A 25,324-nucleotide genomic window follows, 5' to 3' on the forward strand; every position below is an offset into this window, starting at 1 on the left:
TGGGAGGGAGTTTAAGACCCCTCTTTCCACATTAAAGAAAACACTAGTGGTACCCCTTGACAATTTTCATTCACAAATCCAGGATATCAGAGTCCTGGTATTAGGATATGGATCACCAATGATTCATCACTCTCAGGGACCAAAAGAAAGTGGGACATGGCCAGAGCTAAGAGAGAGTTCATTGTCACTGGTAATTGAAGAGAGATGTCTTCCTAGTTCTGTATCTACTATGCAGTAACTATGTGCTAGGCCCAACAAAAAGACCACTTAAGAAAATGAATAAAGGTGGAAGGGTGCTTAACAAATGGCCCAAACTGGCAAAAAAAAAAAAAAACAACTATTGATAAGAAAAGATCTGAAGAGTTCCTGTTAAGCAGGGTTCCTTCTAAGTGGATTTTGAAATAAAGAGAAAATCCCTAGTACCAGCCCCCAAATCCTGTCTGATAGGATGAAATGTGTTTCAATAATTGTCATGATGAAATCAATTCTATCCATTCTTGGAAATACCTCCTTGTAAATATTTTAGATATTAATTCCCAAATGTAAAAGAACAATCAAGGCTGCTACTCATAGATTCTGAGGAAACAATCTAATTTTCAAGATTATTTCTTCATTGCAAGTTGGCAGCAATGGCTCCATTTTAGAAAGAAAGTAGGAGAAATGCTGTGCATTTCGGAAATGGTTCCCAGACATCTCCTTTCAAGAAGACAGTCAACAAAGCAAACGCAAGCAGGCATTCAAGATAAAGGCAGTTTTCTAGGCAGTCATTCAGCTGCACAGCATGATTAACAGGCAAGACCAATGCATTGCACACAGCCAGCTTTTAGCTCCTGAAAGAGCTGGGAGGGAGAGCTGATAGGAACTCTTTCAGTAGGCTTCCCTGGTTGATAGCAAGCACTGATTTTCCCTCCATTTCTATTGCCTGCTCTATGTCAAGTTCATAGATTTATTAAGCATGAAGTTCCACCACTGCCATTTAGCCCATGAAAAGTAGAAGCTGCCAAATCCTAAGCAGATTGTAGATGCAACTCACTTGACCTATGGGATCAAACAACTCCATCCAGTAAGCCAAGTGCGAATACTGGGACAAATAAGACATCTTGTTTTTATCAAGCATTTCTTCTTTGAGTCAGAAGGAAATCACACTGATGGCGCACGCACACACACACGCACACATGTGCACTAGCGTATGTTCTGAGCAGCTACAAAGGAATATCAAGTGTTTCAAACTTTTTGTTTTACATTTGTTTCTTTATTTCTTTGTGTATGTGAGTGAATGAGTGTGTGTGTGTGTGTACATGTATGTGTGTGCATGTTCCATGGCATGGGAGTAGAGATCAAAGGATAACTTGGAGGAGTCATGTCTGTCCTTCCTCAATGTAGGTTTGGGGGATTGAACTGAAATCAGTAGACTTTACCAGCTTAACCCTCTCTCCTCTTACACCCCCTCAATGTTGAACTTTTTGAAATTGCAACTAGGACCTAGTAATTTAGTTACTTTTAAGAACTGCAAAATTTTCATCATTTTAATGTTCATGATTTTGTGCTGGACCATATTCATAGTTATCCTAGTTCACTGGGATGCAGGAAGAACACAGCTAATCCTTATAAACTTCATTTTCCTCGCTGCATGTTTTCTTTGTGTTTTTAGTTTTAAATTTAATTTCTGAGAATTCCTTACATAAGCACTGTATTCATATCATTTCCATTTAATCCTCTCCCCCATCAATTCCTCCCATGTTACCCCTAGTCTCTTAAACTCATGATTTCTTATTTATTATTACATATGTATGTATGTATTTCCTGGCGATATCATTTAGTGTCATTCATATGTATTTGGGTTTAGGGCTGATGACTTATGATTGGATAACCTATTAGGAGGCTTGTTCCTGGAGAAGACTATGTCTCCTTCTCTCAGCTGCCTTTTGAGAATTCCTACACCCACAGTGGCATATCAACTGGTGTTGTCATTGTGCAGGTCTTGTTTAGGTAACCACATTAATAAGATTTCATGGGTGCAGCTTCCCTTTCATATATAGAAGACAGTAAGCATCTTACAGCAAACCTCTTGGTCCTCTGGCTCTTAAGTTTTTTTGCCTTCTCTTCTGCAATGTCCCCTGAGCCTTAGGTGCAGGAACTGTGTTATAGATGTATTAGTTGTATTTGGGCACAGCACAATCTGTTGTTCTCTTCATTTTGATCAGTTTAGATTTCTACAATGGTCTCTAGCTTCTGTACAAAGGGAGCTTCTTTAATTGGGGATGAGAGATACACTACTCTGTATATAAAAGGATAAGTATTTAGAATGCAGGTAGAAATTCTACTGGGTTAAGGAAGTGGCAGCAATAGGTTCTTTTCTAGGGTCCATGGACTTACCAGTCATGGATAGATAGTTGGCTAGGTTTACGGTACCAGGCATGAATTCCCTCCTATTGATCAGGTCTTACATGGCTATTTATTACCCCTAAGATTTAACTGGCATTATCGAACCCTTGGGGATATGTTGCCTGGATGTTGAGTTTTGTGGTTCACAGGCTTTATAAATAAGAATGAACATGTGGCATTTGTCTTTCTGTGTTTGGGTAACTCAATATAACATTTTATAATTTCATCCATTTCCCTGAAATTTCCATAATTTCATTTTTATTTATTGCTAAATAGAACTAAATTTTGTATATGTACCACATTTTCATTATCTATTCATCAGTGGAGAGACATTTAGATTGTTTGAATTTCCTAGCAATTGTGAATAAAGTGGCTGAGCAAAAGCCCTGAGCCAAAATCCTGGAGTTCAGTTGCAGAGAGGAAGGAGTGATGAGGAAAGGGATAAAGTCCATGCTAGGGAAACCCACAGAAACTGCTGACCTGAGCAAAGGGCAGCTCATGGACTCCAATATGATAGCTGGGAAACCAGCATAGGACCGACTCAGACACCCTCAATGTGGGTGTTAGTTAGGAGGACTGGGCAGTCTATGGGGCCTCTGGTAATGGATCACTATTTATACCTAGTGTCTGAACGGACTTTGGGAGCCCATTTGCCATAGAGGAATACTCTCTCAGCCTAGAACCTCCCCCGAATGATGTGACAGACTTTGTTAATCCCCCCATGGAAGGCCTCATTCTCCCAGGGGAGCAGATGGGGAATGGGTTGGGGGCGTTGGTGGGGTGTATGGAAGGATGGGAGGGAGAGGGAACTGGGATTTGTATGTACAATAAGATTGTTTCTAATTTAAATAAAAAGAGATTGAACATTTAAAAAAACCAAAATGCCTGAGCAAGTATCTGTAGAGTAGAATGTTGAATCCATTTCACATATGCAAAGGAGTGGTATAGCTGGATCATATGGTAGAATTATTTTTAGCTTTCTGAGAATTCTCCACACTGATTTCCATAGTGGCTATACCAAATGCATTCCCATCAACAGTGAATTAGAGTTCCCCTTTTTCTATAACATTACTAGCATTTGTTGTGGGTTACGTTGTTGATCTTTGACAATATTTCTAGGATAAGATGAAATATTAAAGTTGTTTTGATTTGCATTTCCCTAATTGTTAGAAAAGATGAACATTTTTTGAGAGAATCCTTAGGCATCTTTTTTTTTTCATCTTTTGAGAACTCTGTTAATAACAATAGCCCATTTAAAAAGTTGATTCATTTGTTTTCTTGATTCTTGCATTCTTTGTATATGATAGAACTTAATTCTTTATCAGATGTACAGCTTACAAGTATCCTCTCCCACTCTGTGTGATTCCTCTTCACCCTATTGATTGACTCATTTGATGTAGAGCTTTTTACTTGTATGAGGTCCTATCTTCAGTTGTTGATTTTAATTATTTATAATCTACACCACTATCTTGTAGAGTAATGCCTGTATTTTCTTCTAACAGCTTCAGATTTCAAACTGAGGTTTTAAAGATAGGGATTGAATTTCATCCCTCTGCAAGAGGATAGCCAGTTGTCCCAGCACCATTTGTTGGTGATGCCGTCTTTTCTCCAGGGTGTATTTTTGGCCTCTTTGCTCAGCATTGCTTTGGATATTCTTGGTCTCTTATGGTTCTGTATGAATTTCAGGACTTTTTTCTGTATCTGTTAAGAATGTTGTGAGCATGAGAACTATGACTGGGATTGTACAGAATCCATAAATTGTTTTTGGTAGAATGGTCATCTTCTAGACCATGAGGAGTCTTTTGACCTTCTAGAGTCTTCCTCAATCTTGTACTCACGAGATTAAAGTGCTTATTAAAGAGGTCTTTCACCTACTTAGGTTTATTCCTAGAGATTTATGAAGCTATTATGAATGAGAGTGTTTCCCTGATTTCATTCTCAGTGTATTTATTAGTATTTAGAAAGGCTACTCCTTATTTTTGTAAGTTTATTTTATATCCTGCCAGTTTGCTGAAAGTGTTGAACATTTCTAGAAGTTTTCTGGTAGAAATTTTGGGATATCTTATGTATATTATTAGACCATCTACAAGTAGAGATAATTAAACTTCCTTTTCAGTTTTTATCCCTGTAGTTACCTCTTCTTTTAAAAATCTTACTTAAATTTTAAAATATTTATTCAATTTAATTTATGTGTATGGGTATTTCCCCTACATGTATGTATGTGCATTGCACACATGCCTGATGCCCACAGAATTCATGTATGTATGTGCATTGCACACATGCCTGATGCCCACAGAATTCAGAATAGAATGTCAGAGATCCTGGAACTGAAGTTTCAGATGGTTATGAGCCATCATGCAGTGTCTATGATCTGAACCCAGGTCCTTTGTAAGTGCAACAAAGGCTCTTAACCACTGAAACATCACTTCAACTTCATCATTTCCTTCTCTTGTCTTATTGTTTGAACTAAGTACTTTGAGTACTATGTTGAAAAAGAGTGTGTGAGGAGGGTTTGAGGGGACAGACTTGTTTGTCTTATTCTTTAATTTTTTCAATTAGGGGTAATACTGGCTATAGGTTTGTCATAAAGCCATTATTTTGTTAAGGTATGTTCCCTCCAGACCTACTCTATCTGGGACTTTCATTGTGAAGACAGTTTTCATCAAAGCCTTTTCTGCATATTGATGGGAGATGCCATTATGTATATATGTTTCTCATACTGGTTAATGAAAAAAGCACTGTTGGCCAATAGGAAAGAAAGATAGGAGGGACTAGGAGACTAGGAAGCACTCTTCCACAGCCTCTGCATCAGTTCCGGCCTTCATGTTCCTGCCCTGATTTTCTTCAGTGATGGAATATGATGTGGAATTGTAAGCTTATATAAACCCTTTCTAACTCAAGTTGCTTGGTCATGGTGTTTCCTCTCAGTAATAGAAACTCTAAGCAAGATATTACTTTTTCTGGTTATTTAATGTAACTGCTTAAAGCTAGAAGTTCCCTTCTTATGGCTGTTTTTTAGTACGATCCACTAGTTTTATTGTATTTTGTTTTTATTTTCAATTATTTATAGGATTTTTTTTCTTTCTGATTTCTTCTTTGCTCCATTACTCACTTGGTAATAAGTTTAATCTCCATGAGCTTGTATATTTAGTAGAGATTGTTGAATGTCAATTTTAAATTTCATTGCACTATGGTCAGACAGGATATACAAAGTTATTTCAGTTTTTCTGATTTTATAAAGATTTGTCTAGTGTCCCAGAATGTGGTCTGTTTTAGGGAAGCTTTGTGTACTGCTGAGTAGAGTGTGTATTCTTTGGTGTTTGGTGGTATGGTGGTTTAATACAAAGGGCTCCCATAGAGTCATTTATTTGAATGCGTGTGTTATAGGGAATGGCGCTATTAGATGTGGCCTTGTTGGAGGATTTAGGTCTCAGGAGGTAGGCTTTGAGGTTTCAGATGCTCAATCCTGGCCAGTGTGTTACTGTCACTCTCTACTGCCTACAGTTCAATATGTAGAACTTTCAGCTACCTCTCTAGCTTGTCTACCATGTCTGCTTGCAGGGTACCATGGTTACCACTCTGATGATAATGGACTAAACTTGTGAACTATATGGCAGCTCCAATTAAATGTTTTCTTTTATAAGAGTTGATATGGTGATGCTGTCTCTTCATAGCAATAAAATCTCAACTGAGGCAGAAGTTGGTACCAGGGACTGGGGTATTACTGTGATAGGCTTGACCATGTTTCTTATTGCTGGAATGTAAACTCTCTGACTTTGCATTAGAAAAGCTGCTGAATGCCTTAAGTTGGCATCGATGAGCTATACTAACAGGAACAAGGAAGACAGTGGCGCTGAGGGTGATTTGAACTGTGGGGGCCTGGTTCAAGAGGTTTTGTAGGAGAGTATTTGTATGTGACCTAGAGAGCATTTTTGTGGTATTTTGGTGAAGAATATGGTTGTTTTTTGCCCCTGTCCAAAAAAAATCTTCCTGGGCCTAAATTGAAGAGTTTTGGATTAATTGTTTTGGTAGAAGAAATCTCATAATAGCCTAGTGTTGACAGTGTTGTATGCTTATGTAAATGTATGATGAAAAGGAGCAGGCTGAGAAAAAGAAGTCACAAAATGTACAATTTGAAGAGAAAATGGGTACCAGGAAGTGAAATGGATCTAAATCCTGTGTTTGAGGAGATAAAAACCTAATGTTAAATGACATAAAGGGAGTGATGACCTCAGGGCAAGGACCCACATAGCTAAGCTTCCACTGTGAAAAAGAATTAAAGAAAGGCATAGAGCCAGGTGTGGTGGTGCACACCGTTAATCCCAGCAGTCAAGAGACAGAGGCAGGTGGATCTCTGAATTTGAGGTTAGCTTGGTCTACAAATTAAGTTTCAGGGCAGCCAAGACTGGGCAGTGAAGAAAACCATCAAAAACAGAAAGCTGGTGAAGATGTAATTGAATAAGGGGGCCATATCCATCTTCAGCAAGCAGCAGAACTCAGTAGCTTTAGCCATGTGGTTCTGGCTTTAGATTCAAGGACAGAAGAAAGAGGCTATGGAATCCCCCCTTGCAAGTAAGGAATGCTGCTGAAGTCAGCTATGTGTCAGGGGTGTCCTTGCATGGAGGCCTAAAGAAGAGGCCATTGTGTGAATCTGTGAAGATGAAGTCTGGGCTGTCTTGGAGACCCCAAGATGTTGGAGATCTTAGAGCCATGGGATACCTGCTGAGCAACTGCTAACAGGGGATGGAGCCAACCTAAAAGAAAGAAGTGTGTTTCAGTCAACAGAGCTAATAGGAGTGGGAGATCTGAAGAGTGCTTTGACATCAGACATGGAGATGCAGAGGTTTGAGTTTTCCAAGTTGATTTTTGGTCTTGCTTTGGTCCAGTATTTCCTCACTATGCTCCCATCCCTACCTTTTTGAAAGGTAATGTAAATGCTGTGCAATTGTATGTTGGACTTATGTGATTTGCTTTACACTTTGATTTACAGGGGATTGTAGCTATCAGCTTGCCATGGATATCAGAAGACATTTTCAACAACTTTGAGACTATGGTAGACTTTGAAGACTTTTGAAGTTGAACTGAATACATTTATGCATTATGTTATGGCTATAAACCATGGGGGCCAGGGACTGGAATGTGGCAGTTTGAATGGGAATGGCACCCATGGAGTCATTTGTAAGAATGTTTTGTCACTAGGGAGTGCTGCTATTAGGAGATATGACCTTGTTGGAGTAGGTGTGGCTTTTCTGGAGAACGAGTGCCACTGGGGGGTGAGCCTTGAGGTCTCAGAAGCTCAAACTGGGCCTAATGTGTCTCAGTGTCTCTTCCTGCTGCCTGTAGAATCAAATGTAGAACTCTCAGCTTCTTCTGCAGCACAATTTCTGCCTGCATGCCTCCATGATTCCCATTATGACCATAATGATTATAGCCCTGAAACTGGAAGCCAGCCCCAATTTTTCTTTTCTTTTCTTTTCTTTCTTTCTTTTTTTTTTTTTTTTTTTTTTTTTGCTTTATAACAGTTACCATGATCATGATACCTCTTTACAGCAACAGAAGCCCTAACTAAGACTATGGTAATCTATGTTTTTAATTCCAGTAATAGGCTTTATATGAAATTGGGTACATCAGAGTTTGGTGTACATATGTGTAGGACAGTAAAATCTTAACATTCCCTCAACTAACATTAAGTGTCCTTTTTGCATGCTGATTAGTTTTAATTTGAAGTCTATTTTGTCAAATATTAGGATAGCAAGACCTGCTTGCTTCTTGGTCCTTATTCCTTAGAATTTGATTTGTCCATCCTTTAATTTTAAGCTGACTTCCATCATTGAAGATGATGAGTTTCTTGTAGGCAACAGGAAGATATGTTGTGTTTTTTGACAGGGTTTCTCTGTGTTGTTTTGGAGCCTGTCCTGGCACTTGCTCTGTAGGCCAGGCTGGCCTTGAACACACAAAGATCTTCTGTGAGTTCTCTGCCTCCCAAGTGCTGGGACTAAAGGTGTGCTCCACCAATGCCTGGCTGGGCTGTGTTTCTTAGTCTATTCAACTGATCTGTATTTTTTTTGTTGGAGAATTAATACCATATTTAAAGTTATTATTGAAAGCTGCATTGATTGCTATCATTTTGTTGGCTTTTTGATGTTTATGTTCTTAATCTTATTTTTGTGTCTCAGTAATTATAGCTTTATTTATTTTATTTCTATTATCTCTTGGATATGATTATTCCTCTCTTCAGTACAAAAGTATTATACTGAGTTCAATATTCTCTGAAAGGCTGGTTTGTTGGACAGGTTCTGTTAGCTTGTATATATAATGGAGTTTTTTTTTTTCATTTTCCCTCAACTATGGCAGATATTTTTGCTGGGCAGAGTAGTATAGGTCTAAATCTCAGATCTTTCAGAACTCGGGGTTCATTGTTCTATGTTCTTCTAGGTTTTAATTTTTTCCATTGAGTTATTCCAGTGAGTTTTTCTTTACATGTCACTTGTGTTCTCTCTCTCTCCTTCTCTCCTTCCCTCCCCCTCTCTCTCTTTCAGCTTTCAATATCCTGTTTTTGTTCTGTATATTTAATATTTTGACTATACTATGCCATGGAGAAGTTCTTTTCTGATCTTGTCTATTTGGTGTTCTGTGTGCTTCTTGTATCTATATGCGTATGTCTTCCCTTAATTTGGGGAACTTATTTTTATGATCCTGATAAGTATATTGTCTGTGCCACTGACCCATTGACCCCAGGGGATTTTTTTTTCTTTGTCTATAATTTAAAGATTTCGTCTTTGCATGGTGTCCCTCAGTTCTTGCATGTTTCTTTTATGTGCTAAATATTTTCATCTTTATTTGTGTCATATTCTACTTTATTTTAAGTCCTAATAGGCAATCTTCTACTTGATCCATTTTGTTGGTAATGCCTTCCCCTGAGTTTTGCAATTGGTTTATTATTATTATTATTAATTATATTGTCATTTCAGTTTGAGTCCTCTTCAATATTTCTATCTCTTTACTGAACTCAATATTCAAATCCTGAATTGCCTTATTCATTTCATTCAGCTATTTGCTTGTGTCTTTTGAATACCACTCAGGCACCTCTATAATTTCACTAAACTCTTTTTCATGCCTTCTTTAAACTCAGAGCTCATGAGGCAAGGTCAGTGCAAGCAAGGACTGTATATCATGAGCTAGGCCGGCCAGGGGGTATGGAGAAGGCAGGAAGGTGAAGTTTTGGGGGAAACTCAGTAGGCAAGACCCATGCATAAGCTGCAAGTCCAATTCTAGGGTAAGGAACATGTTGATAACTCTGGCAGGAAAGGTTCTGGGGAACTCACTAGGCAAAGGCAGTATTTGACCTGTATGTACAAAACCAGGCTTAGGAATGTTGCATGACATGTTTATTTCTTTGGAGTTATTTATTCTAAATTCGCTCCACTACCATTTTTATGAGTTTAATAATATTTCTCAGTCTAATACTCTTAAGGATAAAATATTTAACTGCATTTTATAGTCAAAAGAGATTTCTGGGTTTTAAAGGTTCAAACAGCCAGAGCTTGAAAACTATGTTATGAAGTTTTATGCACATAGTCAGAGGATTTTTAGTGGAATGTCATCCATTACCATACTTCAAACATGGGCATAGTTGATTGCGAGTTCAGATGCACCCCAAATTAACACTTCTATGCCAAGACTATGCAGCTCATGTGACTGATAAACTCATTGAATCATATTGATTCCAATACTCATCTTTGCTCTTCTTGCTAGAGCAAGCAAGTCTGAGATAATTGTCCAGAAAATATTTGAAAAAAAAAAAAAAACAAACACACCTTCCATCCTCTATTGCGGTTAAGTTGAAGCACCATAAAGTCCTGCCAGCTATAGTATCTTGCTGCAACTTGAAGTTATTGTTTCAGTATGGTGTACCTTTAAAAATGGTTAAGCAGCTCCTAAAGGTATATGTAATAAACTTTGTATTCATTGAAGAAGCTTCTTTTTAATTCCATCATGGGGGTGAGTAGGCCCATATATGTTCCTAACCCTAAGGATTCATGGGCAATGAGTTGTTGGTTCTTGGGGAAGGATAATCAGTTTACTTTAAGGGTGTGGCTACTGGTACATTGATCATGCTCCAGTGGATGGCTTCACACCCATGAGTATAAGGGCAGTACAAATTGGACTCGGGATTATAAAAAGAAAGGAGAACATGAATTTGGGATTAAGTACAGAAGTAGATATACAGTATGGATGAATCTGGGAGTAGTTAAGGGAAGGAGTTGGTTGAGGAATATATGATCAAAGTATGAAACACTCAAAGAACTAATAAAAGTATGTTGTTACTATTCAGGCATCTTTACTAACCTTCCCTTGGGCTTCTGACAGTATGTCCTCAGCTGCAGCCACTAAGAGCATCACCTGTGCACAATCACTATGTTCCCTTTTGAAAACGCCCTATGCACCTCCCATCTCTCTCTGTGTACCCCTCTCTGTGTCTCTCTGTCTCTCTCTGTGTGTTCTCTGCCTGTCTCTCTCCCTCCCCTGCTTCTCTTTTCTTTAATGCTGCTCTTGTCCTCAGAGGCTGGTCTCTTCTGCCCCTCCTGCTTTTTCATTCCCTTTCCCCTAATTAAAGAAAATTCTTCATGTGAGATCTGTCACATGGAAACTTTAATATATATATTATATATATTATATATTATATATAATATATATATATGAGAGTATTTCTACTGAGTAATTCTTGGACAATGAAAGTTACATGGGTTAGCTCACACATCTAGAAAAGCAAATAAGATATCTGCTTCCCATTAAGAAGTTTCTCAGGTTTCAGAACATTTGTCAATGTACTCAGATGAATCAGAAATAAGTGAATCCAAGGCTTGATAGTCAGTATGCAACAGACATGCTGCTTACAGGGCCTTGCACTAAAAAGCTCTAGAGGTAGAATTGCTTGGGATTGGGATAATCCCTCCTTAGCATCCCTGGCATCTATCCACCTTAGCACCTAACTGACATTAAACCTAAGCACCACATTGTAACTATTGCAAAAGTAATAGCTACAGCTGAATGCCTGATAGGCTACAGTTGGCAATCACAGCTTGAAATGGTGGGCAGTGGGGCTGGCAGGCCCACCTTACTACTGAATCATAACAAGGTGACTGTCAACTCAGAGCCCCTACTTTATTATCAAGCCACCTTTCTTCCACTACACTAGGGCAGATTAGTTCAGGACCCAAATATAAGACTTGTCATTTATTCCCATTACATTTCTACGACAATTCCAAGCTCATCAAGATATCTTTCAATGTCAATTTCATGCTCCAGGGAATTGCTTGCCTTCTGGCTCTAAGTCACAGACAAATCAGTAAAGACTGCTTTCTAAGTACTCATTCAGATCATTGAGAAAAAGAGAAGCAAACCGCAAGGGATTCCCAGGACCTGCCTCTAGACTTCTGTCTCTAAGAGAGGCCATTAATCCATTATCCATGGCCTCTGCACTGAATCCTTTAATTGGTTACACAATCACATAACAGAGCTGTAAACGAGGATTTCACAACAGATGCTGCCAAGTGCCTTGCTGGGGTCCAAACACTCATGCCTGCCTTTGTGTCATCTACCTGCCTGCGTGTGAGCTTTATAAGAATGAAGGATGCTATTCTACCACAGCTAGAGACTGATTCCCTTGCATGGTCAGTTCCACTTTTGACAAGATGCCCTTTCTAAGGCCTCACTCACCATTGCTCGAAATGCACATTTTAAGATCTAAACTTATTCCCGGAACCCACATCAAGCAAACTATAGCTACATAAGATATCTTGTTCAAGGAACTCCCTCCTGAAAATTTACAACTCCTTGTCCATATGGTGGTCTATATGATTCTTTTTTTTTCTGTTTTTGTAGTTGTGTATTTTTCCTTAGTGATCCATATTAATGGTTCAGGGTCTTTTTAGGAAATACTCCTTTTCCCTCAATGTGTTGGCCTGTTATTCATCATGGCCTCTCACAATGGGGAGCCTTCTTACAATGTCACCATCCTTCTCCTTCTGTTACTTACAAGTAAAAGATAATTCCCAACACTAATTGTACAATGTTCTCACTACAGAAGGCAGGAACTCAGAAGATACTGTGTACAGGAAGGCAATTGAGCCAACTGAGTTATCAGTGAACAAAATGGCATACTGCATTATTATTTCTCATAATCTTTGAATGCATAGAAGAGCTGATATGATCCACTATAGCATAGGATCAAACAATGATTACTTCTAGCCCACAAGAGTCAGTTTATGATGTATTGGATAACTGAGGGAGTGTTGTTATTGGAATAAAACAAACATTAATCACCTCAGCTCAATAAACAAATACATAGTGTATTTGAGAAAGCAAGATTAAGTGTGAGGTAAAAGTCAAGAGACTGAGAGAAGATATGTAACAAAGAGGGCTCAAGGGGGGACACATGGAAGAGATTTGTGGGTAGACTGTGCGTGAGGATGGGAACTTGAGTATCAGGTGGGGAGGGAGAATAAGGAAAGAGACTTCTGGAAAGGAGGGGCATCTAGGGATCATGTAGGAACCTTGTACAAGGGAAATTCTAAAGAATTTACAAGGATGATCCCAGGTCAGGATGCAAAACAGATAAATAAATAAATAACAACAAGAACAAAGAAAGTACTATCACACATACACACACGTGTGCATGTGCACAAAAAGTATCTGCTTATGTCTCCTACAAAAATGGGTACATCCACATCAATGCCATTTTAGCTTGAGAAGAACTTTAAAGTCCATGATTTTTAATACAGATCTATATCATATGGTTTTAGTTACTAGATTTTATTACTAAACCAAATGAAAAGAAACGTGTTTTACAATGTCAACAAGTCAGCCGAATAATGTTTCAATTCACTGTCCGAATGCATTGTTTTCCTGTCACTTTCAGATCTTGGGTCTTTCAGTGTTCAAGAATTATCATACTGGGACACAGGAAGGAGAGAAAAACATAAGTTAGAGAAATGCCTTTGGAAGAAAAGTACCTGTCAAGTGGGTTTGTAGGGCAGTCCTCAGGTTGGAGCACTATAGTCTGTGATGGCAGCACTCCAGGTATATAACAGAAAGCCTCTAACCAATCACTCTTCTGACATGTTTCTGCTCATCAGTGGCTCTGTGAGAATTCCTCCAGAAACATGCTGCTTACAGGGCCTTGCAGTAAAAAGCTCTAGAGGTAGAATTGCTTGGGAGTGGGATAAACCCTCCTTAGCATCCCTGGCATCTATCTACCTTACCATGTAACTGAGATTAAACCTAAGCACCACATTGTAACTATTGCAAAAGTAATAGGTGCAGCTGAATGCCTGTGCATACCAAAGGCAGAACTAGCCTTGTGGAGGTTGCAGTTCTTCAAAGTACACACAGGAAGTGATGTAAAACGTTAGTGTACAAGGCAAAAGTCTCATCATTCTGCAAACCTGCTGTGCCAGCTGAGCAACCAAAAGCAGGTTGGAGATTCTCTGTGCTGATGATGCTGGAAGGAGCTAAGGTTGACCCCTTACAGACTCACATTTATTTTAAATGAAGGAGTCATTTTAAAATGGAGTCATATCCCATCCCTGAAGAGGGCAGGGAGCCCTAGTTGGCACTAGTTAGATCCAGGCAAGATACTGGTAACTTCTGACTTACTTCTAGGGTAAAGGTACTCATGCTTGGTATGGAGAACCCTGTCCTGCCTGCTAGGAATTCTTTGAACTTGGAAGCGTTTCCTACAGGAGTAACAGTGTATTATGTGATCTTGAAGAACACTATAACCATTCTGGCATGTACTCCAGTACCCAGTTGCCTGAATTTTAAACTTACCTAAGCCAATATTAGATGGGAGGACTTAAAAGGAGTAACTCGATCACTCTCTATAAGTTTTTCTTATCTGTGAAATAGAGATGTTATCAAGAGTGTCTGCTCCATCAGACTGTGGTAAAAATCAAAACATCCTGAATGTGCTTTGCATAGTTGCTGACTCATGGTAAGATTCACCAAATAGTAGCTGGTGAGGCCCTATCTATGTAGGAGTATAAAGGGGATGGGATGGGGGTTTGGTGGGGGCGATAGTGGAGGATGCGAGGGTAAGGGAACTGGGATTGACATGTGAAACAACCTTGCTTCAAAATTAAATGAAAAAGGAAAGAAATTATAAAAATAAAAAAGAGGGCTTGGCCTGTGGCAAGTACACTGAAAAATTAATGGGTGTATGCAGAAATTTCCCCTTGTGGATGATGACTTTGGGAGGAGTACCAATCTCCACAAGTAATTCATGTCCAAATGCAATTGGGCTTGTGAGAGCAGAGCCCTTAACTACCATAAGATGCACTCCTGAGATACAGCCTTTAAGTCAAAAGACTAGTTTTGGAAGGCCTTGCTGCTCCCTTGATGTATGGGAGAATGTGGTTTGAACTAGGTTTGTCTTTATCTGGACTGCAACATCCTCTCCAGATGATAAACAATGTAAAAAAGGACAATAATAAGAGCTCTCCAGGGATTTCCTTTCCTATTAGGGTCCAGAATATATAGGATGTAAATGAACACATCGAATCCAAGACTTACACTCACTATAATCAAGGTCAGTTTCAATTTCTGAGAGCAATATTCATACATCATTTTTATATCAATTATAGGAGCAATTTTATGGCTTACTTTAGAAAATGTTCATTACCCTTTTTCCTAAATGTGAAACTCACATTTAAAAAGGCATTTTTGGAAAATAGGTACATATTGATAGGAGCTGTCTGAAATTGACTTAGACATCGGTACATGCAAATAGGTACTGTTTGGCTTACATCTGAGAGCCACAGGTATATTGTCTGTCAATTATATCACACAATGTCATCTGAATTTAACTGGACATATTATAGGAAAGGGAAGAGCCAGCATGCCCTTAATCCTAGAACTTGGGAGGTAGAGGCAAGCAGATCTCTATGAAGCCAGCCTATTCTACACACTGAGTTCCAGGACTACAGAGGAAGATTTTGAAGAGAGAGCATATAAGAGAAGGGGAAAGAGACAGGAACAGAGAGATACAGAGAGACAAAGAGAGAGAGAGAGAGACACAACGAGAGAAAGAGAGGAAGTGGGGAGGAGGAAAAAGAGAAGGGGAAAAGAGGAGAGATATTTTTCTTTTCTTCTTCACTTATATTTTAATCCTGGCTACAGTTTCGCCTCCCTCCACACTTCCTAGTCCTCCCCGACTGACCTCCCTTCTCTCCCAGATCCACTTCTTTTCCTTTCCTTTCAAAAAAACAGCAGGCCCAAGGAGAGATTTTTCAAAACTTGGACCAGCTAAGTTGCTTCTAGAAGTCAGATTTCATATATATATTATTTAATAAATATATAATTGATACATATTATATATATTAAATAATATATATAATTTAAATTAGAAACAAGCTTGTTTTACATGTCAATCCCAGTTCCCTCACGCTGCTGTCTTCTCCTGTTTCCCCCACCAACCCCCATCCCATCCCCTTTCTGCTCCTGAGGGAGGGTGGGGCCTTCCAAGGGGGATCATCAAAGTCTGTCATATCATTTGGAACAGGACCTAGGCCCTCCCCGATGTGTCTAGGCTGAGAGAGTATCCCTCTATGTGGGGTGGGCTCCCAAAGTCCATTCATATACTAGGGATAAATACTGATCCACCATCAGAGGCCCCTTAGACTGCCCAGTCCTCCCAACTAACTCCACATTCTGGGAATCTGGGTAGGTCCTGAGTTAGTTAGAAAGTCAGATTTCTTGATGGTGGCACTTGTTCCATTCCCATTTCCTTACTGCTCTTGGATAATTATGACATTAATGTCTCAGTACAACCCAAGTCCTCATGTATTTGCAGACAAGTGTCTGGAATTGGGTTAAGCTCCCCAATGGGAGACTAGATCTGATCAGCCTGGTTTGCCATAATTGTTAAGCTTAGAGGTGTGAGTTCTCCCTTCTCTCAAATCAATATATCAAGACAGGTCAAACTATGTCTACGTGCTACTGGGCAGCCAGCCAGAGACCCAATCCAAATGAATGGCATCTTAAAAAGGAGAGCATGAGCTTGTGCATGGAGAATAAAAATGCTGCCTTTCTGGCAAGGAGAGGACAGGATGCTCTGCAGAATCCCACAGTGTATCAAAACCTACACTATTCAAGAGAGTGGACTCTCAACCAGGGAAAATATCAGACCAGTAGCTCAAATTCTCCATGGAGCGCCCACATTCCATAAGAAGTGTAGTGCTACACTTTCCCTGTTGGAGTGCCCCTATAACAGTCCCACACTGAATAGACTGTACAGCCTCATTCAAGGCAATAAACTATCCACCTGGTGATGGATTCCAGTTCCTTATAAGCAACTGGCTTGCGGTTACATGTGCTTATACATCATGGAAAAAGGAGAGTAGAAAGCAGCAGATCCAAGTGGATGAAGACTGGCAAGATAGCCTAGATGCATTTGAAAATAGCTCATGCAATCCAATGCCAGTGACTGAGCAAACCACCACCCCAGGACGTACTCCCCCACATTGGCCCTGCAATTCTAGCTACTCAGCGATCCCATTTGCAGACATAAACATCCACTTATGCGTTCTAAAAACACCATCGAAGCCAACATTTGGATTCAAGCAATGCTAATAGAGCTGCATAATCAGTAAACTCATTTTCCTCCTCTGTGCCTTTCCAATATTTTCCAGAAAGAATGCACTAGAGTCTCACAGATAAAAGTTGATATGGAAGTAAGTTACATAGAAATATTGGATATTGAGTAAAATATGCCTCACTCTTCAGATAAGACAGCAGAATTTTTTTCTCTTATCTGAAAACAGATCCTTTTGTAGAACTGGAGAAATGGAAGTAATTATCAAGAACTGAGAACATTAATCAAGAAAAACCTGTTCTTTCTTGTTCAGAATTTTTGCAGATATAAAGCACAATAGAGAGCAAATGGAATGAATTTTGACTGCAAGAAATGATAATTTTTCTTTGAAAATGATCTTATTTTTCAGATCTTGCCCAAACACAGTATACTTGTCTCTTCAATGTTTTGATAAAAGCAGCATACCCCTCCAGCCCAGGAACCAGCCATTCTCTCTTAGTGATGTGCTGGTAAAATGTTTAACAAGGGACTCAGGCGGGGGGGGGGGGGAATGATTGACAGTATTATTGCAGCACTTGATGATTCCTGTTTTGTAAATGTTCTTGCTGTGATTGATTTATAGCTACTAACATGATGTCAAGCAAATCACAAGCCTGTGAATATGTAGGACAGGCTTTTCAGGAACTGTAATAGCCAGTTGGAATGTATCATTGTCTCTCCCCACTCTGTGTGCTCTCTGTGGCTTCCATTCTGGGATCATAGAGGCGGTGAAGAGACAAATCACCAAAGAATAAATCAGATATGTACACATTCCTGCCTTTGCTTTTAAAGACTCTTTATTGAGTCACAGGATCACCACTAACCTCAATTGCTTCCATGTGACAGGATGTTTTATAAGTATGATTTTATTTAATCTTCATGCCACTGCTAAGAGTTAGGTATTGTTATTATCATTTTACAGAGGAAAAAACTGATGTTGAAGGAGGTTGTTGATTATCATAATGATATAGCTGATAAGTCGGGAAGCTAGCACCAAAACCTAACTATTGCCTTGGTTGTGCTTTGGTAGTGAGACCAACGCACCGTATTTAAAAGAAAAAATCATAGGGGCAACGGTTTGACCCAGGTGAGGAATCAGGGAGGGGAAATGTTAACTAATAAAATGGGCTTCAATATTGCCTTAGCCAATACTCTTATTCTTTATTCCATGTATATAATTAAACATACCCATATACGTCAATGGGGAAAATCACATTTTTGATTTTCACTAACATCTGACTGAAATGTAGCACTTCTTCAATTATGAATGCTAGCAACAAACCACAGAAATATTTATGGAACCTGTGACTTTGTCACTGAGAGAAATCACAGATATTTTTATTTTGCATTACAGTCATAGCAGGAGTCTCTAAATATCATTACCTTGAAATTACAGTAATTATTAGGCCTACTGCTAGATCATACTTAATGTGCTAAGAAGCACAGAAGTTAATATATTGCATATTTGTTTTCTTAATATGGTGATAGTTTTTAAAATAATTTTTATTTAAATTTGAAACAAGTGATAGTTCTTTTTATCTAATTGGTATTCCTTGTTGTCTCATTGTTTAATTTTATGCATTTAAAAACATGTGATTTCCTGAGAAGAGATCTTTAAGTTTCACAAGTAATCCAATGGCATCCATGAAAGTAGAGGGCAGAGTAAGAATCCTGTGATCTGAGAGAAATTTCTGCAGGACCCATTACTGATCCTCTTTCCTTCAGGAAGGACCAAGGAGCAGTCATTGCCAATGCCATAGGATCTTAGAATTGATAGACCCCCTACTTTCTCTCCAGGTACAATGAACTTATTGATATCCAAAGATAGCTGATTTACTGAGAGCTCCAAGGTCTGGTTTTCAGAAGGCTGGCATGCTTGTTTATTTAGGATGACTGGGTACTTTTGGACAGAGGACATGCCTATGGCTTATAATCATTGATGAACACTCCAAAGTTTTTTCCCCAGTGAGACAGTTTGGGATCCATGAGTCAGTCCTTCCTGGTAAATGGCTGAGAGGGAGCTTTCAGAGATGGAAATGAAGTAGAAATAGAAAGTGAGGGAGGGGTAGAGGAGAGGCTGAGTCAGACCTCAACCACTCTTATAGGGCACCCTAAGAGCCCTGGTCAATGGAAAAGGGGGCACTGTTCTGCCCTGTTGGGGCTGAATCATACCTAGAATGGCTGTTCTCTTCAGTCTGTGTCTACTTTGGGGAAACTCCAGACCTTCATTGGAGGCCAAGTCGAAAGGGTCCAAACCTGGAGAATGTCTGCCACAGAGAAACTCTAGAACAAATATGTCATTATCTTGATGGAAAAATACTGAGAGTGTAGACATTCCAGGTAACATAGGACCCATCTTTTCCTGATATGAATATCAAGAAATCATGAGCCATACACACCTGCTTTTTCAGAGCCTACGGAAATAAAACTACAAATTGAACTAGTAATTCTTGCCTCAGAGTGGATACTCCTTAATATGATGGAGCCCAGGGCAGTGTCTTCTTTTCCTAACTGTAACTTTGGGTTTTATATTGCTGGGGAAGTATTCTTATTTTCATGTACCACTTCTACCATTCCTTGGCTTTATAGTAGGGAGACCTTTGCCCTTTCTGTGTCTAAGTGTCCTCTTCTGTAAAATGGTGATGATAGAATAATGTCTACCCACAAAACATTGGAAGGGGGCAGGGTACAATAAGATGCAGGGCATTGAAACTCCACAGGGTGACTTTACTCACTTGGCTCAGCTGTTGGTCCTGCTCTTCTTTTCAGGGTTCCAAAGGCTCCTAGAACATATACTTGGCAAAAGGTAGGCTTGATAAATATCCAAGACTTTTTTCTTCCTTCCAGGCTCATCTTATCATTGATTGCTTTACATTAAAGGACAGTAGCAATGGATACTCAGGAGCAGAGTGGCTGAGTTTGCTAAAGTGGGCCTCATGCTCATAGTGATCTTCCTTAGCATTTTCTTCATCTGGGCAGGAAAGTTGTTATGAAATGCTGTTGGTATAATCTCTGGGATGCAAATAGAGAAAGTTTGGTGTCTCTCCGAAAGTCTTTTTGCAATTCAAAGGCAAGGCTGAAGCCCTGAACTTGTCCTCAGGTTCTGAGCCTTGGAGTCAGGGATTAAAAGGTGCCTCAGTTGTTATCTAGTTCTAATCTCATTCTGGGTTTAGAGGGTAACTAAAGTCCAGGAGGGAAAGCCACTGACACAACTGGCAGAGAAGGCCCTAGAAAGATGATTATTCCCTAGGTGCCGTCCCAACCAAACCTTGAGAGCCTGAGTAATTCCTAACCTAGGGCACTGTCCTTGGGGTGAAGAATTCTCTGACAAGGTGTGGAAATTTTTGCTTTTCTACATTACAGCCTTTGAAGGGAAGATAAGAAAGGGGAGAAGGGCTGTAGAATGCAAAAAGTGTTCTAAGGATAAATAGGCATTCTCAAAACTGCCCTTCCCTTACTTATTCCAGGTCAAAGCCAAGTGCATCCTGTTCAGTTGCAATGGGTTCCCAGATGTGGGTAAGAACATGACTCTGTAGTTGAACTCCAGAGTCTAGACACCAGCACACAGAACTCTCTATTCATTTACCATGGTCTTTCAGTTTTCCACTTGATAGCAAGGCTTCTAGACACTTGGCTGCCCCTCCCCTTTTCAAGCACTAGAGCTCTTATGCTCTCTTAAGAGCACCAATATGACTGCATTTGAGGATCCTTGTTCCCAAAGCATCTTTATTTCCCACATCCAGCTACGCCTTTATAAAACTCCTCTCCTTAAATTCTACTAAAGAATTTATCCTGCAGAACCAGGTCCTAGGTTATTCTGGATTCATCCCAATGTCTACTTAATTGTAGAATATCTGCCCATGAATCTCTGCCAATTCCTTGGAAAGCCATGGAGCGTGAAAAATAAATAAATAAAAATAAAGCACACACCAGTGTTGGAATGTAATATACACTCATTTCAAAAAAGGAATTTTGGGATTTCTCACCAAGTCTAAATAAACTTTGTGACCCCAACATTTTAATACTGAGCATTTACCTAAAAGACTTTAAAGTAACTGCTTGTACACCTATGTTGATGGCAATTTCATTTTATAATTGAGGAAACTGGACACAATTCAAATACCCATCAAAGGATGAATGGAGAAGCAAATTTTGGTAGAATCTGTACAGCAGAATACTCAGCAATAGAAAGGATTGAGTAGCAGATATGCATTCAACAACACGCATGGGTCTCTGTCATTTCACCAAATGAAGGAAGCCCTGACACAACATCCTTATTTTACAATCGCAAATATAGAACCCTAGAAAATACAAACTACATATCAGTCATTGTCTGGAAATGATGGGCATGGGCCAGAAGGAGGAACTACAAGGAACCACAAGAAAACTTTTATGGTTTTGTGGCTAAGGGATATATTCTTATCTTGGCAATAGTGATTATGTAAAAGTGTCAAACCCAATCAAATTTTACTTTAAACATTTGCAGTTTACCGTACTTTAATTATAACTCACTGAAGTTATAAGATTAAACAGTCTAGTTAACATACAGCTGAAAGAATGGGAAAAATCTTTGATAGCTATACATTTGATGGATGATTAATATCTAGAATACATAAAGAACTTAAACACTCAAAGAAATTAAATAATGGTTAATAAGTAGGCTAAGGAAATAAGCAGGCAGTTTTCAAAAGACTAAATACAAACAGCCAATAAACACAAGAAAAAAGTGCTAGTGGGGTGAAGTCACCATGGGAACCAGTATAAAAGTCCTTGCAATAGTAAAAACAGAACTACAAATGACACAACTACATGACTTCTGGGTGCATACCTGAAGATCAACAAGTCAGCATAGCACTGACACCTTGGCATCCATGTGTATTCCAGTACCATTTACAATGGCAAAGTTATGGAGTTAACACAGGTGTTCATCAACAGATCAAAGGAAAACGGAACCGTGGTGCTATTTTAGCCATAAGCAAGACCTGTTCGCAGGTCTGGTTCCTTCTAAAGGCTCTAAGATGTCTATAGTTACAAGGCTGTCCTAGATTCTGGTGGCTTCCAGCAATACTTGATATTTCTGCTAAGTGGATGATGACTCCAATCTGTGCTTCTGTATGCACATGTTCTTCTACCCATGTCTTATTGTCTGCATCCAAATTTCCCTCTTCTCATGATTAGAGAGTATGTTGTTTATGTCATTGTACATGGATCACACATGCATAGATCCCTTTTCCCACTAAATTATCATTCACAGCTTCTAGATATTAGGATTACAATATATCTTTTTGCAGGGGCACAACTAAACACATAACACCAGTCACGTCTCTGAGTTAGACACCTCCCTCAGTTATGGATAACAATATTAAAGTAATAAATTCTTGCACATGTTTGTCTTATGAAACATCAATGAAGCTTATCTTTGGCATAATAGCCATATGTTGATTGTACCTCTCAAACATATCTCAGGTCTGCCTACATCCACTGTCCACTGTCCTGGTTCTTATTCCTCCATGTTCTACTGGATTTCTGACATAGCCTCCTCTCAGTAGTGATGGGAGATGCCATTATGTATATATGTTTCTCATATTGGTTACTGAATAAAGCACTGTTGGCCAATAGGAAAGGAAGATAGAAGGGACCAGGAGACAAGGAGGAAAGAGGAAGTAGGAAGGAAGGGTCAACATGGAGAGTCTGGAGAGACTAGAACCACCAGCCGCCTCTCGCTGGTAAGACCATGTGGAAATACATAGAAATGGGTTAATAATTAACACAGAGGTATCCGATAAGAAACTAGTAATTGGCCAACAGAATTATATCATATACATAGTCGCTACGTGTTATTTGGGGCTGGCGCGGCAGCGGGACAAGACTCGGTGGTGGGTGGAAAAAACCTTACTCCTTACACAGTAGACCTTCCTGGCCTCAATTTTCCCATTTATTTCTAATTTGTACTAAAGTCTGAATAACATTCCTAAAACATTTATATCACTGAGTATCTCCAGGGCAAGTTGCAAAGCACAACTTCAGAGTCTTTTATATGGGCCATACCTGCACTGCCATGCCCTTCTGCTACAACCCCAATACATACACTAGCTGCTGCCAAACTGATTACTTCAGAGGCTAAGCAAAGGAACAGCCACTTGACAGTGCTGCCCTCTTTTTCTGCATGGCCATTACCTCATTGCCAGGCTTCATCTGAGCCACAAACATCCTCTCCTTTCCTTAAAACTGATAGTACATAATTTGAAAACCGTTTTTCCTCTAACCCCGAAAGAACCAGCACTGGTTTGAAGGTTGGTGATCAAGGAAGACCCATGACAAATGTCAAGTGATACTAGAAGCTATTGGAAGGCTCTGGGAATAATACAGCCTGAACTAACTGTGAATTCCTATAGGACAGAAAGCATGTTTTATCAGTAATATATGGTATGCTTAGAACTTTCTCATACAGAAGCAAAACCTTGGAAAATAGGTTAACAATAAGTTTTCAGTACTAAGAAGGTCAGGGGAAGCTTTACAGAAATGACAAATGAGTGGAACCCTAATGAATGAGTGGGATTCTGCCAGGAGAGGACAGAATTGGAGATACAATGCTGGGTTACAATTAACTGTCTAATGGGAATTAATTTTCTAGAAATAATTATACTGACAGACTACAAGCAGTAACCTCATAAAACAAAAATGTCACTTTGCATGGAGGAGACATTATTGCAAATCTTGTTTTATATTTATAACAATTGTTCATATATTTATTTGTTAGTATGCCCACCCCAATATCCTTGAAGTCCCCATGGCAGCATATATGTATCACTACTCCTCAATTGTGTTAAATGTTCAGAAATATCCACTATTGGTACCACACTGAAAATGTGTATTATCACTGAGTATCTACTGAAGAAATAGCTCATTCCCCTGGTCCTTTTTGGTTCTACACTGATGGAGTAGCAGAGAAGAACTTTTCACAAGTAATATTTTATGGGCAATTAGAAAGGACTGTATTCTCAACCCTCCATCCTCCTCCCTTACTCTTACTCTTCCTCCCCCCTTCTCTTTCTTTTTCTTAGAGTAGATGGAGATAAGGTGATAGATAGGGTGAAGCCATCATTAGAAAATGCTCTGGATGTAAAGGAGACTTCGTCTTCTATCTTTGTGTGCTGGAACCTGGCAGAGCCACTGACAGAGCCATGTCATATGAGAATACCATCAGAAGTCCATAAAGATAGGGGGAAAAACACTGTAAGCTGGTGCAACAGACTGTGCTGAAGCCATGAAATATGGGACCAGTAAGGTAGTAACTTTAGAAAGGAAGAGTTAGTTTGGTGGATAACCTAGAGATTACTGGAGATAAAATGGGCTGTCTTTTATGAGGGAGCTTTCTGTCTATGGAAACTCCTTAATGAAGATACTGGATGGAGAAAGAAGTTATCATACATGAAATTAGCTTTATCTCAGTTGATAATTCCATCTAACACAGATATTCTGCGTCCATAGATTCTAGATAATAGAGAATGATAGTGTTGACTGACTAATTAGTGGGTGAATAGAAAGCAGAGAAATGAATCAGAAATAATTCTGTAGTAGCTTCTAAGTGCTCTGATAAAAACAAGGGCTGTGCTTGTCAGAGAAGAAACTGAGCTCTCTACACATTGAGATGAAAGTCTCAGAGGGCTATGTAGGTGAACAAGTAGAATGGAGATCTCAAATTTGGCCTCAATTTTCAAATGATAAGCTGGAAATGTATGTTGGAGAATGGTTTGTTTAGTTTATATGTCCAAATACCCATGTATAAAACATTAATAATAGGAAAGAAAATCACATTTACAAAAGCAACAAGGTAAATAATATACTTAGGAATTAATATGACAACTATCATATAGAAATTCTATGAGAAAAATATTTACATCTCACAGAAAACTTAGAACTAAATATGAACAAGTGAAAAATAAGAACTTGTACCATAGATATATCATTTATCTTCAGCATAATTCAAAGTTTTATTAAGTTAACATATTATTTGTAAAATGTAGTGAGTTTGATTAAGTGATTGTCATATATGCATTCTTGAACTATTTTATGTCATATTAAATTTCTCATGGGAATATGTAAGAATAGCCAAGAGAACATGCTAGTGTAAACTTTTGGTTCCAACCAAGATAGACCTTTCTCTTACAAGTGAAAGAAAACTTGGTCACAACACACAGCAATATGAATATATTTAACAATACTGAAAAATGCACTTACATAAGACTACAATGATCGATAATTTTTATATTAGACTGCCTATATGCCAATAGATGGTCCTTTACC

The 25,324-nt window shown here is 39.0% G+C and overlaps 1 protein-coding gene across 5 annotated transcripts in view; it reads right to left on the reverse strand.

Annotated features, from left to right (window-relative positions):
• Mamld1 (mastermind like domain containing 1) overlaps nt 1-25,324 on the reverse strand; it is a 133,813-nt gene that overhangs the window by 82,571 nt on the left and 25,918 nt on the right. Inside the window, exon 2 of one of the 5 annotated variants that reach the window (XM_051178629.1) lies at nt 19,753-19,800. The exons of the other annotated variants lie outside the window; for them this stretch is intronic. The gene's annotated coding sequence lies outside the window, so the exon portion shown is untranslated. The remainder of the gene's footprint in view (nt 1-19,752; nt 19,801-25,324) is intronic. 5 annotated transcript variants of the gene reach the window in all.

Source organism: Phodopus roborovskii, unplaced genomic scaffold (genome assembly GCF_943737965.1).
Source record: "Phodopus roborovskii unplaced genomic scaffold, PHOROB, whole genome shotgun sequence".
In the NCBI taxonomy this organism is placed as follows: Eukaryota; Metazoa; Chordata; class Mammalia; order Rodentia; family Cricetidae; genus Phodopus; species Phodopus roborovskii.